This window comes from Hippopotamus amphibius, unplaced genomic scaffold (assembly GCF_030028045.1).
Source record: "Hippopotamus amphibius kiboko isolate mHipAmp2 unplaced genomic scaffold, mHipAmp2.hap2 scaffold_175, whole genome shotgun sequence".
NCBI lineage: Eukaryota > Metazoa > Chordata > Mammalia > Artiodactyla > Hippopotamidae > Hippopotamus > Hippopotamus amphibius.
The window spans coordinates 127618-143941 of record NW_026648315.1 but is presented as its reverse complement, the minus strand read 5'-3'; the positions used below and the strand labels follow the sequence as shown (position 1 = coordinate 143941).

The following is a 16324-nucleotide window of genomic DNA, read 5'->3' as shown; positions in this document are numbered from 1 at the left end:
TTGGAACCCTCCTTCCTACCAAGGAGGAATGTCTGCTGTTGCCCCAAATGTATGGGCTCACATCTTGTGCACTCACATGCCTTCGTTAGAGCTGTATTCTAGTCCGAGAGCACATAGACGCAGTGTTTTCTTCCTTGGCCCCAGGCGGAACATCTGTAGAGATCTCCGTGCACCTAGGGCCAGAGTATGCTCCCCAACTGAGGGGATGGTCCCTTGTGGTGTGTGCTTTATGGCTTCCCAAAACCTGTCAGTAGGGAAGGCTCATGCCCCATGCCTAGAGATGGGAGAGTCAGGCATGAGCCCATCCTCAGGTGCTTGGAAGCAGGATGCTGCTGGTTATTTCAAGGGCTGAAGGACATGCCCTGGTCTTCAATGGGGTTGTGACAGGACCCTGTTAGGGATCACACTGCGTTGTTGGAACCCTTTGATCCAAAAGGGGCCTCTGCTGGGGTCTGCGTGCACACACAGGACCATAGCTTCTCCTGGGGTGGACTTCCTCTCTCGAAGCCACTGGTTTGTCAGAGAGCCCCCTCCAGAGGACGAAAGCCGTCTGGGAGTCCATTCCTCCATGAACGTTTGCAGAGCCCTTGGGCATCCTGGGATCATGTCCATCGTGCGGCCCTGTTTCCCTGAAGGGGGCGTTGGCCCCGGGATTTGGGCTGAGGAGGGAGTAGCTGCCTGGCTGTTGTTTGGTGGCCTTGCAAAGGGCACAGGGGGGTACGCTGCCACAGAAGAAAGGTGTCCTGTTTGGGAATCTCTGTGCTCCCCAAGGAGTAATGCTTGACGTGGCACCCCATCCACCGGAGCACATGGCAGGTCCTGAAAATCAACTCGTTCGACATGAATTCTAGTAACACTGAACATGGGGGCAACATTTCCTTCGGAGGTGCCCTGGGGAACAACCACACAGATCTCTGTGCATGTCGAGGCAATGCACAATCATTTACTGGGCATATGGTCAGTTGTGGGGTCTGCTTTAGTGACTTCCAAGAAGCGTTGTATGAGAGGATCTGGTTCCAGGCCTGGACATGATGAGTGGCAACAAGGACCCTTCATCAGGGACTTGGTAGGTAGATGCTTTTGGCTCTTGTGCGAGCTGAAGGGTGGTTACCTTGCTGGACTGGGGTTTCCCAGGTCTCTGCAAGGGATCGTGGGCCCTCAGATAGGCCAGTTGTTTTGGACAGGGCCTTTCATGGGTACAGCATACAGATATAGCCCTGAGGCATCTGCTGGGGGGGTACAGCATACAGATATAGGCCTGAGGCATCTCCTGGGGAGGCCTTCCTCTACGGAGGCCGCTGACCAACAAGAGAGCTCCCTCCAGCTCCTGTGAGTGTCCACTGTGTGGGGCCTCAAGGCCTCGTTGTCAGGGTGTTGTGCACATGGACAAGCCGAGTGCGACATTGCCCAGAACACTCTTTCCCAGACCAGGGTGGGGACCAGAGGAATGTCTCCGTTCGCCCTGACACATCCTCCATGTTGTTCCTGGCAAGCAACCCTTGCACCAGGCCTTGTGCCACTTGAAGGATCCATGAGGCTTGTCCTTCCCTGGGGAGACATAGAGCTACCTGTTATTTCATCCACCCCTGACACTTTGAAGGTACATAGGTTGGCTTTGATCCAACTGTTCACTCATCCCTTCATCTTTGTAAGTATGGAAGGAAGGAGGGAGGAAGCCAAGGACAGGGTTCAAAAGGGAGGGATCTAGAGCATTATGGAGGAAGGGAGGCATAAAGGAATCTATGTAAAGAGCTGTTTGTATGGGTTTCAGCTATGTGCTCCTGTCTCTACGTGGAGGTACATTTGGGCACTGTGTTCCTGGATGTATTGCTGCAAGTATTTCTTGCAGCATCATTTGATGTAAGAACGTGTATCACACATGTCCACCAATGCATCTAGCATGGAATTGGAGTGCTCACAGCTGTCCTTCTCACCTCTTGGCAAACATCGTCCCCAGGGAAAGGAAGATCATCTGTGTTTGGTCTATGTTCCCTGGGGCAATCAACATGAGCCTTGGCCCAGCACCTGGATTAGACCGAATGGCACATCCCTTCTAGCATCCTTCTTTCCAGGAAGCATCTGAGATAAGCCTTTGCAGGTGGCAGGGTGCAGGTGAGTGAGGAGTGCCTCGGTTGGGTTGATGATGACAACTCATATGGTCCTGAAGAGAGCTGATGACCAAAAACTCATGCTCAATAGGATTACGCTGAGGCCTACCGGAGGTATCGAGGGGCAGGATGGTGTGGGTTTTTGGTCCATTCCAGAGCCCTGGGTGTGGGTGTGGGTGTGCGTGTGGGTGCTGGAGCACCCTCTCCCTCGACGAAATCCCTTGAGACTCCTCCGAGTCTAGGAGGCTTCCACGTAGCCAAGACCTGTTGCTGCCTTTGGTTTTTTATCCTGCTCCCTAGTGCCAGGGCACACATGTTCTGAGGCCATGGGGGGAGTCTTTCCTTAAGCCTTTCTTCTCTGAATTTCATGTTTCAGGCAACGCCTCTGGAATGGACTCACCACAGCCAGAATGTTTCGCAGTGAGTGGCTCATTTTCTTGCTACCTAGAGGCCCCAGAAAATTTTGAACTATGGGCTGGCCCCTGTTGCAGCAGCCAGTACAGGGTAGTCTTTTGGAACCCTCCTTCCTACCAAGGAGGAATGTCTGCTGTTGCCCCAAATGTATGGGCTCACATCTTGTGCACTCACATGCCTTCGTTAGAGCTGTATTCTAGTCCGAGAGCACATAGACGCAGTGTTTTCTTCCTTGGCCCCAGGCGGAACCTCTGTAGAGATCTCCGTGCACCTAGGGCCAGAGTATGCTCCCCAACTGAGGGGATGGTCCCTTGTGGTGTGTGCTTTATGGCTTCCCAAAACCTGTCAGTAGGGAAGGCTCATGCCCCATGCCTAGAGATGGGAGAGGCAGGCATGAGCCCATCCTCAGGTGCTTGGAAGCAGGATGCTGCTCGTTATTTCAAGGGCTGAAGGACATGCCCTGGTCTTCAATGGGGTTGTGCCAGGACCCTGTCAGGGATCACACTGCGTTGTTGGAACCATTTGATCCAAATGGGGCCTCTGATGGGGTCTGCGTGCACACACAGGACCATAGCTTCTCCTGGGGTGGACTTCCTCTCTGGAAGCCACTGGTTTGTCAGAGAGTCCACCCAAGGGGACAAAAGCCTTCTGGGTGTCCATTCCTCCATGAACGTTTGCAGAGCCCATGGGCATCCTGGGATCATGTCCATCGTGCGGCCCTGTTTCCCTGAAGGGGAGCGTTGGCCCCGGGATTTGGGCTGAGGAGGGAGTAGCTGCCTGGCTGTTGTTTGGTGGCCTTGCAAAGGGCACAGGGGGGTACGCTGCCACAGAAGAAAGGTGTCCTGTTTGGGAATCTCTGTGCTCCCCAAGGAGGAATGCTTGACGTGGCACCCCATCCACCGGAGCACATGGCAGGTCCTGAAAATCAACTCGTTCGACCTGAATTCTAGTAAGACTGAACATGGAGGCACCATTTCCTTCCGTGGTGCCCTGGGGAACAACCACACAGATCTCTGTGCATGTCGAGGCAATGCACGATCATTTACTGGGCATATGGTCAGTTGTGGGGTCTGCTTTAGTGACTTCCAAGAAGCGTTGTTTGGGAGGATCTGGTTCCAGGCCTGGACATGATGAGTGGCAACAAGGACCCTTCATCAGGGACCTGGCAGGTAGATACTCTTGGCTCTTGTGCGAGCTGACGGGTGGTTACCTTGCTCGACTGGGGTTTCCCAGGTCTCTGCAAGGGATCGTGGGCCCTCAGATAGGCCAGTTGTTTTGAACAGAGCCTTTCATGGGTATAGCATACAGATATAGGCCTGAGGCATCTGCTGGGGGGGTACAGCATACAGATATAGGCCTGAGGCATCTCCTGGGGAGGCCTTCCTCTACGGAAGCCGCTGACCACCAAGAGAGCTCCCTCCAGCTCCTGTGAGTGTCCACTGTGTGGGACCTCAAGGCCTCGTTGTCAGGGTGTTGTGCACATGGACAAGCCGAGTGCGACATTGCCCAGAACACTCTTTCCCAGACCAGGGTGGGGACCAGAGGAATGTCTCCGTTCGCCCTGACACATCCTCCATGTTGTTCCTGGCAAGCAACCCTTGCACCAGGCCTTGTGCCACTTGAAGGATCCATGAGGCTTGTCCTTCCCTGGGGAGACATAGAGCTACCTGTTATTTCATCCACCCCTGACACTTTGAAGGTACATAGGTTGGCTTTGATCCAACTGTTCACTCATCCCTTCATCTTTGTAAGTATGGAAGGAAGGAGGGAGGAAGCCAAGGACGGGGTTCAAAAGGGAGGGATCTAGAGCATTATGGAGGAAGGGAGGCATAAAGGAATCTATGTAAAGAGCTGTTTGTATGGGTTTCAGCTATGTGCTCCTGTCTCTACGTGGAGGTACATTTGGGCACTGTGTTCCTGGATGTATTGCTGCAAGTATTTCTTGCAGCATCATTTGATGTAAGAACGTGTATCACACATGTCCACCAATGCATCTAGCATGGAATTGGAGTGCTCACAGCTGTCCTTCTCACCTCTTGGCAAACATCGTCCCCAGGGAAAGGAAGATCATCTGTGTTTGGTCTATGTTCCCTGGGGCAATCAACATGAGCCTTGGCCCAGCACCTGGATTAGACCGAATGGCACATCCCTTCTAGCATCCTTCTTTCCAGGAAGCATCTGAGATAAGCCTTTGCAGGTGGCAGGGTGCAGGTGAGTGAGGAGTTCCTTGGTTGGGTTGATGATGACAACTCATATGGTCCTGAAGAGAGCTGATGACCAAAAACTCATGCTCAATAGGATTACGCTGAGGCCTACCGGAGGTATCGAGGGGCAGGATGGTGTGGGTTTTTGGTCCATTCCAGAGCCCTGGGTGTGGGTGTGGGTGTGCGTGTGGGTGTTGGAGCACCCTCTCCCTCGACGAAATCCCTTGAGACTCCTCCGAGTCTAGGAGGCTTCCACGTAGCCAAGACCTGTTGCTGCCTTTGGTTTTTTATCCTGCTCCCTAGTGCCAGGGCACACATGTTCTGAGGCCATGGGGGGAGTCTTTCCTTAAGCCTTTCTTCTCTGAATTTCATGTTTCAGGCAACGCCTCTGGAATGGACTCACCACAGCCAGAATGTTTCGCAGTGAGTGGCTCATTTTCTTGCTACCTAGAGGCCCCAGAAAATTTTGAACTATGGGCTGGCCCCTGTTGCAGCAGCCAGTACAGGGTAGTCTTTTGGAACCCTCCTTCCTAGCAAGGAGGAATGTCTGCTGTTGCCCCAAATGTATGGGCTCACATCTTGTGCACTCACATGCCTTCGTTAGAGCTGTATTCTAGTCCGAGAGCACATAGACGCAGTGTTTTCTTCCTTGGCCCCAGGCGGAACCTCTGTAGAGATCTCCGTGCACCTAGGGCCAGAGTATGCTCCCCAACTGAGGGGATGGTCCCTTGTGGTGTGTGCTTTATGGCTTCCCAAAACCTGTCAGTAGGGAAGGCTCATGCCCCATGCCTAGAGATGGGAGAGGCAGGCATGAGCCCATCCTCAGGTGCTTGGAAGCAGGATGCTGCTGGTTATTTCAAGGGCTGAAGGACATGCCCTGGTCTTCAATGGGGTTGTGCCAGGACCCTGTCAGGGATCACACTGCGTTGTTGGAACCATTTGATCCAAATGGGGCCTCTGATGGGGTCTGCGTGCACACACAGGACCATAGCTTCTCCTGGGGTGGACTTCCTCTCTGGAAGCCACTGGTTTGTCAGAGAGTCCACCCAAGGGGACAAAAGCCTTCTGGGTGTCCATTCCTCCATGAACGTTTGCAGAGCCCATGGGCATCCTGGGATCATGTCCATCGTGCGGCCCTGTTTCCCTGAAGGGGAGCGTTGGCCCCGGGATTTGGGCTGAGGAGGGAGTAGCTGCCTGGCTGTTGTTTGGTGGCCTTGCAAAGGGCACAGGGGGGTACGCTGCCACAGAAGAAAGGTGTCCTGTTTGGGAATCTCTGTGCTCCCCAAGGAGGAATGCTTGACGTGGCACCCCATCCACCGGAGCACATGGCAGGTCCTGAAAATCAACTCGTTCGACCTGAATTCTAGTAAGACTGAACATGGAGGCACCATTTCCTTCCGTGGTGCCCTGGGGAACAACCACACAGATCTCTGTGCATGTCGAGGCAATGCACGATCATTTACTGGGCATATGGTCAGTTGTGGGGTCTGCTTTAGTGACTTCCAAGAAGCGTTGTTTGGGAGGATCTGGTTCCAGGCCTGGACATGATGAGTGGCAACAAGGACCCTTCATCAGGGACTTGGCAGGTAGATACTCTTGGCTCTTGTGCGAGCTGAAGGGCGGTTACCTTGCTCGACTGGGGTTTCCCAGGTCTCTGCAAGGGATCGTGGGCCCTCAGATAGGCCAGTTGTTTTGAACAGAGCCTTTCATGGGTATAGCATACAGATATAGGCCTGAGGCATCTGCTGGGGGGGTACAGCATACAGATATAGGCCTGAGGCATCTCCTGGGGAGGCCTTCCTCTACGGAAGCCGCTGACCACCAAGAGAGCTCCCTCCAGCTCCTGTGAGTGTCCACTGTGTGGGACCTCAAGGCCTCGTTGTCAGGGTGTTGTGCACATGGACAAGCCGAGTGCGACATTGCCCAGAACACTCTTTCCCAGACCAGGGTGGGGACCAGAGGAATGTCTCCGTTCGCCCTGACACATCCTCCATGTTGTTCCTGGCAAGCAACCCTTGCACCAGGCCTTGTGCCACTTGAAGGATCCATGAGGCTTGTCCTTCCCTGGGGAGACATAGAGCTACCTGTTATTTCATCCACCCCTGACACTTTGAAGGTACATAGGTTGGCTTTGATCCAACTGTTCACTCATCCCTTCATCTTTGTAAGTATGGAAGGAAGGAGGGAGGAAGCCAAGGACGGGGTTCAAAAGGGAGGGATCTAGAGCATTATGGAGGAAGGGAGGCATAAAGGAATCTATGTAAAGAGCTGTTTGTATGGGTTTCAGCTATGTGCTCCTGTCTCTACGTGGAGGTACATTTGGGCACTGTGTTCCTGGATGTATTGCTGCAAGTATTTCTTGCAGCATCATTTGATGTAAGAACGTGTATCACACATGTCCACCAATGCATCTAGCATGGAATTGGAGTGCTCACAGCTGTCCTTCTCACCTCTTGGCAAACATCGTCCCCAGGGAAAGGAAGATCATCTGTGTTTGGTCTATGTTCCCTGGGGCAATCAACATGAGCCTTGGCCCAGCACCTGGATTAGACCGAATGGCACATCCCTTCTAGCATCCTTCTTTCCAGGAAGCATCTGAGATAAGCCTTTGCAGGTGGCAGGGTGCAGGTGAGTGAGGAGTGCCTTGGTTGGGTTGAGGATGACAACTCATATGGTCCTGAAGAGAGCTGATGACCAAAAACTCATGCTCAATAGGATTACGCTGAGGCCTACCGGAGGTATCGAGGGGCAGGATGGTGTGGGTTTTTGGTCCATTCCAGAGCCCTGGGTGTGGGTGTGGGTGTGCGTGTGGGTGTTGGAGCACCCTCTCCCTCGACGAAATCCCTTGAGACTCCTCCGAGTCTAGGAGGCTTCCACGTAGCCAAGACCTGTTGCTGCCTTTGGTTTTTTATCCTGCTCCCTAGTGCCAGGGCACACATGTTCTGAGGCCATGGGGGGAGTCTTTCCTTAAGCCTTTCTTCTCTGAATTTCATGTTTCAGGCAACGCCTCTGGAATGGACTCACCACAGCCAGAATGTTTCGCAGTGAGTGGCTCATTTTCTTGCTACCTAGAGGCCCCAGAAAATTTTGAACTATGGGCTGGCCCCTGTTGCAGCAGCCAGTACAGGGTAGTCTTTTGGAACCCTCCTTCCTACCAAGGAGGAATGTCTGCTGTTGCCCCAAATGTATGGGCTCACATCTTGTGCACTCACATGCCTTCGTTAGAGCTGTATTCTAGTCCGAGAGCACATAGACGCAGTGTTTTCTTCCTTGGCCCCAGGCGGAACCTCTGTAGAGATCTCCGTGCACCTAGGGCCAGAGTATGCTCCCCAACTGAGGGGATGGTCCCTTGTGGTGTGTGCTTTATGGCTTCCCAAAACCTGTCAGTAGGGAAGGCTCATGCCCCATGCCTAGAGATGGGAGAGGCAGGCATGAGCCCATCCTCAGGTGCTTGGAAGCAGGATGCTGCTCGTTATTTCAAGGGCTGAAGGACATGCCCTGGTCTTCAATGGGGTTGTGCCAGGACCCTGTCAGGGATCACACTGCGTTGTTGGAACCATTTGATCCAAATGGGGCCTCTGATGGGGTCTGAGTGCACACACAGGACCATAGCTTCTCTTGGGGTGGACTTCCTCTCTGGAAGCCACTGGTTTCTCAGAGAGTCCACCCAAGGGGACAAAAGCCTTCTGGGTGTCCATTCCTCCATGAACGTTTGCAGAGCCCATGGGCATCCTGGGATCATGTCCATCGTGCGGCCCTGTTTCCCTGAAGGGGAGCGTTGGCCCCGGGATTTGGGCTGAGGAGGGAGTAGCTGCCTGGCTGTTGTTTGGTGGCCTTGCAAAGGGCACAGGGGGGTACGCTGCCACAGAAGAAAGGTGTCCTGTTTGGGAATCTCTGTGCTCCCCAAGGAGGAATGCTTGACGTGGCACCCCATCCACCGGAGCACATGGCAGGTCCTGAAAATCAACTCGTTCGACCTGAATTCTAGTAAGACTGAACATGGAGGCACCATTTCCTTCCGTGGTGCCCTGGGGAACAACCACACAGATCTCTGTGCATGTCGAGGCAATGCACGATCATTTACTGGGCATATGGTCAGTTGTGGGGTCTGCTTTAGTGACTTCCAAGAAGCGTTGTTTGGGAGGATCTGGTTCCAGGCCTGGACATGATGAGTGGCAACAAGGACCCTTCATCAGGGACTTGGCAGGTAGATACTCTTGGCTCTTGTGCGAGCTGAAGGGCGGTTACCTTGCTCGACTGGGGTTTCCCAGGTCTCTGCAAGGGATCGTGGGCCCTCAGATAGGCCAGTTATTTTGAACAGAGCCTTTCATGGGTATAGCATACAGATATAGGCCTGAGGCATCTGCTGGGGGGGTACAGCATACAGATATAGGCCTGAGGCATCTCCTGGGGAGGCCTTCCTCTACGGAAGCCGCTGACCACCAAGAGAGCTCCCTCCAGCTCCTGTGAGTGTCCACTGTGTGGGACCTCAAGGCCTCGTTGTCAGGGTGTTGTGCACATGGACAAGCCGAGTGCGACATTGCCCAGAACACTCTTTCCCAGACCAGGGTGGGGACCAGAGGAATGTCTCCGTTCGCCCTGACACATCCTCCATGTTGTTCCTGGCAAGCAACCCTTGCACCAGGCCTTGTGCCACTTGAAGGATCCATGAGGCTTGTCCTTCCCTGGGGAGACATAGAGCTACCTGTTATTTCATCCACCCCTGACACTTTGAAGGTACATAGGTTGGCTTTGATCCAACTGTTCACTCATCCCTTCATCTTTGTAAGTATGGAAGGAAGGAGGGAGGAAGCCAAGGACGGGGTTCAAAAGGGAGGGATCTAGAGCATTATGGAGGAAGGGAGGCATAAAGGAATCTATGTAAAGAGCTGTTTGTATGGGTTTCAGCTATGTGCTCCTGTCTCTACGTGGAGGTACATTTGGGCACTGTGTTCCTGGATGTATTGCTGCAAGTATTTCTTGCAGCATCATTTGATGTAAGAACGTGTATCACACATGTCCACCAATGCATCTAGCATGGAATTGGAGTGCTCACAGCTGTCCTTCTCACCTCTTGGCAAACATCGTCCCCAGGGAAAGGAAGATCATCTGTGTTTGGTCTATGTTCCCTGGGGCAATCAACATGAGCCTTGGCCCAGCACCTGGATTAGACCGAATGGCACATCCCTTCTAGCATCCTTCTTTCCAGGAAGCATCTGAGATAAGCCTTTGCAGGTGGCAGGGTGCAGGTGAGTGAGGAGTGCCTTGGTTGGGTTGATGATGACAACTCATATGGTCCTGAAGAGAGCTGATGACCAAAAACTCATGCTCAATAGGATTACGCTGAGGCCTACCGGAGGTATCGAGGGGCAGGATGGTGTGGGTTTTTGGTCCATTCCAGAGCCCTGGGTGTGGGTGTGGGTGTGCGTGTGGGTGTTGGAGCACCCTCTCCCTCGACGAAATCCCTTGAGACTCCTCCGAGTCTAGGAGGCTTCCACGTAGCCAAGACCTGTTGCTGCCTTTGGTTTTTTATCCTGCTCCCTAGTGCCAGGGCACACATGTTATGAGGCCATGGGGGGAGTCTTTCCTTAAGCCTTTCTTCTCTGAATTTCATGTTTCAGGCAACGCCTCTGGAATGGACTCACCACAGCCAGAATGTTTCGCAGTGTGTGGCTCATTTTCTTGCTACCTAGAGGCCCCAGAAAATTTTGAACTATGGGCTGGCCCCTGTTGCAGCAGCCAGTACAGGGTAGTCTTTTGGAACCCTCCTTCCTACCAAGGAGGAATGTCTGCTGTTGCCCCAAATGTATGGGCTCACATCTTGTGCACTCACATGCCTTCGTTAGAGCTGTATTCTAGTCCGAGAGCACATAGACGCAGTGTTTTCTTCCTTGGCCCCAGGCGGAACCTCTGTAGAGATCTCCGTGCACCTAGGGCCAGAGTATGCTCCCCAACTGAGGGGATGGTCCCTTGTGGTGTGTGCTTTATGGCTTCCCAAAACCTGTCAGTAGGGAAGGCTCATGCCCCATGCCTAGAGATGGGAGAGGCAGGCATGAGCCCATCCTCAGGTGCTTGGAAGCAGGATGCTGCTCGTTATTTCAAGGGCTGAAGGACATGCCCTGGTCTTCAATGGGGTTGTGCCAGGACCCTGTCAGGGATCACACTGCGTTGTTGGAACCATTTGATCCAAATGGGGCCTCTGATGGGGTCTGCGTGCACACACAGGACCATAGCTTCTCCTGGGGTGGACTTCCTCTCTGGAAGCCACTGGTTTGTCAGAGAGTCCACCCAAGGGGACAAAAGCCTTCTGGGTGTCCATTCCTCCATGAACGTTTGCAGAGCCCATGGGCATCCTGGGATCATGTCCATCGTGCGGCCCTGTTTCCCTGAAGGGGAGCGTTGGCCCTGGGATTTGGGCTGAGGAGGGAGTAGCTGCCTGGCTGTTGTTTGGTGGCCTTGCAAAGGGCACAGGGGGGTACGCTGCCACAGAAGAAAGGTGTCCTGTTTGGGAATCTCTGTGCTCCCCAAGGAGGAATGCTTGACGTGGCACCCCATCCACCGGAGCACATGGCAGGTCCTGAAAATCAACTCGTTCGACCTGAATTCTAGTAAGACTGAACATGGAGGCACCATTTCCTTCCGTGGTGCCCTGGGGAACAACCACACAGATCTCTGTGCATGTCGAGGCAATGCACGATCATTTACTGGGCATATGGTCAGTTGTGGGGTCTGCTTTAGTGACTTCCAAGAAGCGTTGTTTGGGAGGATCTGGTTCCAGGCCTGGACATGATGAGTGGCAACAAGGACCCTTCATCAGGGACTTGGCAGGTAGATACTCTTGGCTCTTGTGCGAGCTGAAGGGCGGTTACCTTGCTCGACTGGGGTTTCCCAGGTCTCTGCAAGGGATCGTGGGCCCTCAGATAGGCCAGTTGTTTTGAACAGAGCCTTTCATGGGTATAGCATACAGATATAGGCCTGAGGCATCTGCTGGGGGGGTACAGCATACAGATATAGGCCTGAGGCATCTCCTGGGGAGGCCTTCCTCTACGGAAGCCGCTGACCACCAAGAGAGCTCCCTCCAGCTCCTGTGAGTGTCCACTGTGTGGGGCCTCAAGGCCTCGTTGTCAGGGTGTTGTGCACATGGACAAGCCGAGTGCGACATTGCCCAGAACACTCTTTCCCAGACCAGGGTGGGGACCAGAGGAATGTCTCCGTTCGCCCTGACACATCCTCCATGTTGTTCCTGGCAAGCAACCCTTGCACCAGGCCTTGTGCCACTTGAAGGATCCATGAGGCTTGTCCTTCCCTGGGGAGACATAGAGCTACCTGTTATTTCATCCACCCCTGACACTTTGAAGGTACATAGGTTGGCTTTGATCCAACTGTTCACTCATCCCTTCATCTTTGTAAGTATGGAAGGAAGGAGGGAGGAAGCCAAGGACGGGGTTCAAAAGGGAGGGATCTAGAGCATTATGGAGGAAGGGAGGCATAAAGGAATCTATGTAAAGAGCTGTTTGTATGGGTTTCAGCTATGTGCTCCTGTCTCTACGTGGAGGTACATTTGGGCACTGTGTTCCTGGATGTATTGCTGCAAGTATTTCTTGCAGCATCATTTGATGTAAGAACGTGTATCACACATGTCCACCAATGCATCTAGCATGGAATTGGAGTGCTCACAGCTGTCCTTCTCACCTCTTGGCAAACATCGTCCCCAGGGAAAGGAAGATCATCTGTGTTTGGTCTATGTTCCCTGGGGCAATCAACATGAGCCTTGGCCCAGCACCTGGATTAGACCGAATGGCACATCCCTTCTAGCATCCTTCTTTCCAGGAAGCATCTGAGATAAGCCTTTGCAGGTGGCAGGGTGCAGGTGAGTGAGGAGTGCCTTGGTTGGGTTGATGATGACAACTCATATGGTCCTGAAGAGAGCTGATGACCAAAAACTCATGCTCAATAGGATTACGCTGAGGCCTACCGGAGGTATCGAGGGGCAGGATGGTGTGGGTTTTTGGTCCATTCCAGAGCCCTGGGTGTGGGTGTGGGTGTGCGTGTGGGTGTTGGAGCACCCTCTCCCTCGACGAAATCCCTTGAGACTCCTCCGAGTCTAGGAGGCTTCCACGTAGCCAAGACCTGTTGCTGCCTTTGGTTTTTTATCCTGCTCCCTAGTGCCAGGGCACACATGTTCTGAGGCCATGGGGGGAGTCTTTCCTTAAGCCTTTCTTCTCTGAATTTCATGTTTCAGGCAACGCCTCTGGAATGGACTCACCACAGCCAGAATGTTTCGCAGTGAGTGGCTCATTTTCTTGCTACCTAGAGGCCCCAGAAAATTTTGAACTATGGGCTGGCCCCTGTTGCAGCAGCCAGTACAGGGTAGTCTTTTGGAACCCTCCTTCCTACCAAGGAGGAATGTCTGCTGTTGCCCCAAATGTATGGGCTCACATCTTGTGCACTCACATGCCTTCGTTAGAGCTGTATTCTAGTCCGAGAGCACATAGACGCAGTGTTTTCTTCCTTGGCCCCAGGCGGAACCTCTGTAGAGATCTCCGTGCACCTAGGGCCAGAGTATGCTCCCCAACTGAGGGGATGGTCCCTTGTGGTGTGTGCTTTATGGCTTCCCAAAACCTGTCAGTAGGGAAGGCTCATGCCCCATGCCTAGAGATGGGAGAGGCAGGCATGAGCCCATCCTCAGGTGCTTGGAAGCAGGATGCTGCTCGTTATTTCAAGGGCTGAAGGACATGCCCTGGTCTTCAATGGGGTTGTGCCAGGACCCTGTCAGGGATCACACTGCGTTGTTGGAACCATTTGATCCAAATGGGGCCTCTGATGGGGTCTGCGTGCACACACAGGACCATAGCTTCTCCTGGGGTGGACTTCCTCTCTGGAAGCCACTGGTTTGTCAGAGAGTCCACCCAAGGGGACAAAAGCCTTCTGGGTGTCCATTCCTCCATGAACGTTTGCAGAGCCCATGGGCATCCTGGGATCATGTCCATCGTGCGGCCCTGTTTCCCTGAAGGGGAGCGTTGGCCCCGGGATTTGGGCTGAGGAGGGAGTAGCTGCCTGGCTGTTGTTTGGTGGCCTTGCAAAGGGCACAGGGGGGTACGCTGCCACAGAAGAAAGGTGTCCTGTTTGGGAATCTCTGTGCTCCCCAAGGAGGAATGCTTGACGTGGCACCCCATCCACCGGAGCACATGGCAGGTCCTGAAAATCAACTCGTTCGACCTGAATTCTAGTAAGACTGAACATGGAGGCACCATTTCCTTCCGTGGTGCCCTGGGGAACAACCACACAGATCTCTGTGCATGTCGAGGCAATGCACGATCATTTACTGGGCATATGGTCAGTTGTGGGGTCTGCTTTAGTGACTTCCAAGAAGCGTTGTTTGGGAGGATCTGGTTCCAGGCCTGGACATGATGAGTGGCAACAAGGACCCTTCATCAGGGACTTGGCAGGTAGATACTCTTGGCTCTTGTGCGAGCTGAAGGGCGGTTACCTTGCTCGACTGGGGTTTCCCAGGTCTCTGCAAGGGATCGTGGGCCCTCAGATAGGCCAGTTGTTTTGAACAGAGCCTTTCATGGGTATAGCATACAGATATAGGCCTGAGGCATCTGCTGGGGGGGTACAGCATACAGATATAGGCCTGAGGCATCTCCTGGGGAGGCCTTCCTCTACGGAAGCCGCTGACCACCAAGAGAGCTCCCTCCAGCTCCTGTGAGTGTCCACTGTGTGGGACCTCAAGGCCTCGTTGTCAGGGTGTTGTGCACATGGACAAGCCGAGTGCGACATTGCCCAGAACACTCTTTCCCAGACCAGGGTGGGGACCAGAGGAATGTCTCCGTTCGCCCTGACACATCCTCCATGTTGTTCCTGGCAAGCAACCCTTGCACCAGGCCTTGTGCCACTTGAAGGATCCATGAGGCTTGTCCTTCCCTGGGGAGACATAGAGCTACCTGTTATTTCATCCACCCCTGACACTTTGAAGGTACATAGGTTGGCTTTGATCCAACTGTTCACTCATCCCTTCATCTTTGTAAGTATGGAAGGAAGGAGGGAGGAAGCCAAGGACGGGGTTCAAAAGGGAGGGATCTAGAGCATTATGGAGGAAGGGAGGCATAAAGGAATCTATGTAAAGAGCTGTTTGTATGGGTTTCAGCTATGTGCTCCTGTCTCTACGTGGAGGTACATTTGGGCACTGTGTTCCTGGATGTATTGCTGCAAGTATTTCTTGCAGCATCATTTGATGTAAGAACGTGTATCACACATGTCCACCAATGCATCTAGCATGGAATTGGAGTGCTCACAGCTGTCCTTCTCACCTCTTGGCAAACATCGTCCCCAGGGAAAGGAAGATCATCTGTGTTTGGTCTATGTTCCCTGGGGCAATCAACATGAGCCTTGGCCCAGCACCTGGATTAGACCGAATGGCACATCCCTTCTAGCATCCTTCTTTCCAGGAAGCATCTGAGATAAGCCTTTGCAGGTGGCAGGGTGCAGGTGAGTGAGGAGTGCCTTGGTTGGGTTGAGGATGACAACTCATATGGTCCTGAAGAGAGCTGATGACCAAAAACTCATGCTCAATAGGATTACGCTGAGGCCTACCGGAGGTATCGAGGGGCAGGATGGTGTGGGTTTTTGGTCCATTCCAGAGCCCTGGGTGTGGGTGTGGGTGTGCGTGTGGGTGTTGGAGCACCCTCTCCCTCGACGAAATCCCTTGAGACTCCTCCGAGTCTAGGAGGCTTCCACGTAGCCAAGACCTGTTGCTGCCTTTGGTTTTTTATCCTGCTCCCTAGTGCCAGGGCACACATGTTCTGAGGCCATGGGGGGAGTCTTTCCTTAAGCCTTTCTTCTCTGAATTTCATGTTTCAGGCAACGCCTCTGGAATGGACTCACCACAGCCAGAATGTTTCGCAGTGAGTGGCTCATTTTCTTGCTACCTAGAGGCCCCAGAAAATTTTGAACTATGGGCTGGCCCCTGTTGCAGCAGCCAGTACAGGGTAGTCTTTTGGAACCCTCCTTCCTACCAAGGAGGAATGTCTGCTGTTGCCCCAAATGTATGGGCTCACATCTTGTGCACTCACATGCCTTCGTTAGAGCTGTATTCTAGTCCGAGAGCACATAGACGCAGTGTTTTCTTCCTTGGCCCCAGGCGGAACCTCTGTAGAGATCTCCGTGCACCTAGGGCCAGAGTATGCTCCCCAACTGAGGGGATGGTCCCTTGTGGTGTGTGCTTTATGGCTTCCCAAAACCTGTCAGTAGGGAAGGCTCATGCCCCATGCCTAGAGATGGGAGAGGCAGGCATGAGCCCATCCTCAGGTGCTTGGAAGCAGGATGCTGCTCGTTATTTCAAGGGCTGAAGGACATGCCCTGGTCTTCAATGGGGTTGTGCCAGGACCCTGTCAGGGATCACACTGCGTTGTTGGAACCATTTGATCCAAATGGGGCCTCTGATGGGGTCTGAGTGCACACACAGGACCATAGCTTCTCTTGGGGTGGACTTCCTCTCTGGAAGCCACTGGTTTCTCAGAGAGTCCACCCAAGGGGACAAAAGCCTTCTGGGTGTCCATTCCTCCATGAACGTTTGCAGAGCCCATGGGCATCCTG

The 16324-nt window shown here is 53.4% G+C and overlaps 6 non-coding genes across 6 annotated transcripts; all 6 read left to right on the top strand.

The window, feature by feature from the left end:
- The first annotated feature begins 2134 nt into the window (after positions 1-2134).
- Positions 2135-2215, top strand: LOC130843153 (small nucleolar RNA SNORD115). Its single transcript, XR_009050759.1, has one exon. It is a non-coding gene; the product is annotated as a small nucleolar RNA SNORD115 (small nucleolar RNA).
- Positions 2216-4755: 2540 nt separating this feature from the next.
- LOC130843152 (small nucleolar RNA SNORD115) lies at positions 4756-4836 on the top strand. Its single transcript, XR_009050758.1, has one exon. It is a non-coding gene; the product is annotated as a small nucleolar RNA SNORD115 (small nucleolar RNA).
- A 2540-nt stretch (positions 4837-7376) lies between these two features.
- Positions 7377-7457, top strand: LOC130843111 (small nucleolar RNA SNORD115). Its single transcript, XR_009050718.1, has one exon. It is a non-coding gene; the product is annotated as a small nucleolar RNA SNORD115 (small nucleolar RNA).
- A 2540-nt stretch (positions 7458-9997) lies between these two features.
- LOC130843151 (small nucleolar RNA SNORD115) lies at positions 9998-10078 on the top strand. Its single transcript, XR_009050757.1, has one exon. It is a non-coding gene; the product is annotated as a small nucleolar RNA SNORD115 (small nucleolar RNA).
- Positions 10079-12618: 2540 nt separating this feature from the next.
- Positions 12619-12699, top strand: LOC130843149 (small nucleolar RNA SNORD115). The gene has a single exon (XR_009050756.1). It is a non-coding gene; the product is annotated as a small nucleolar RNA SNORD115 (small nucleolar RNA).
- Positions 12700-15239: 2540 nt separating this feature from the next.
- LOC130843110 (small nucleolar RNA SNORD115) lies at positions 15240-15320 on the top strand. The gene has a single exon (XR_009050716.1). It is a non-coding gene; the product is annotated as a small nucleolar RNA SNORD115 (small nucleolar RNA).
- Positions 15321-16324: the final 1004 nt, after the last annotated feature.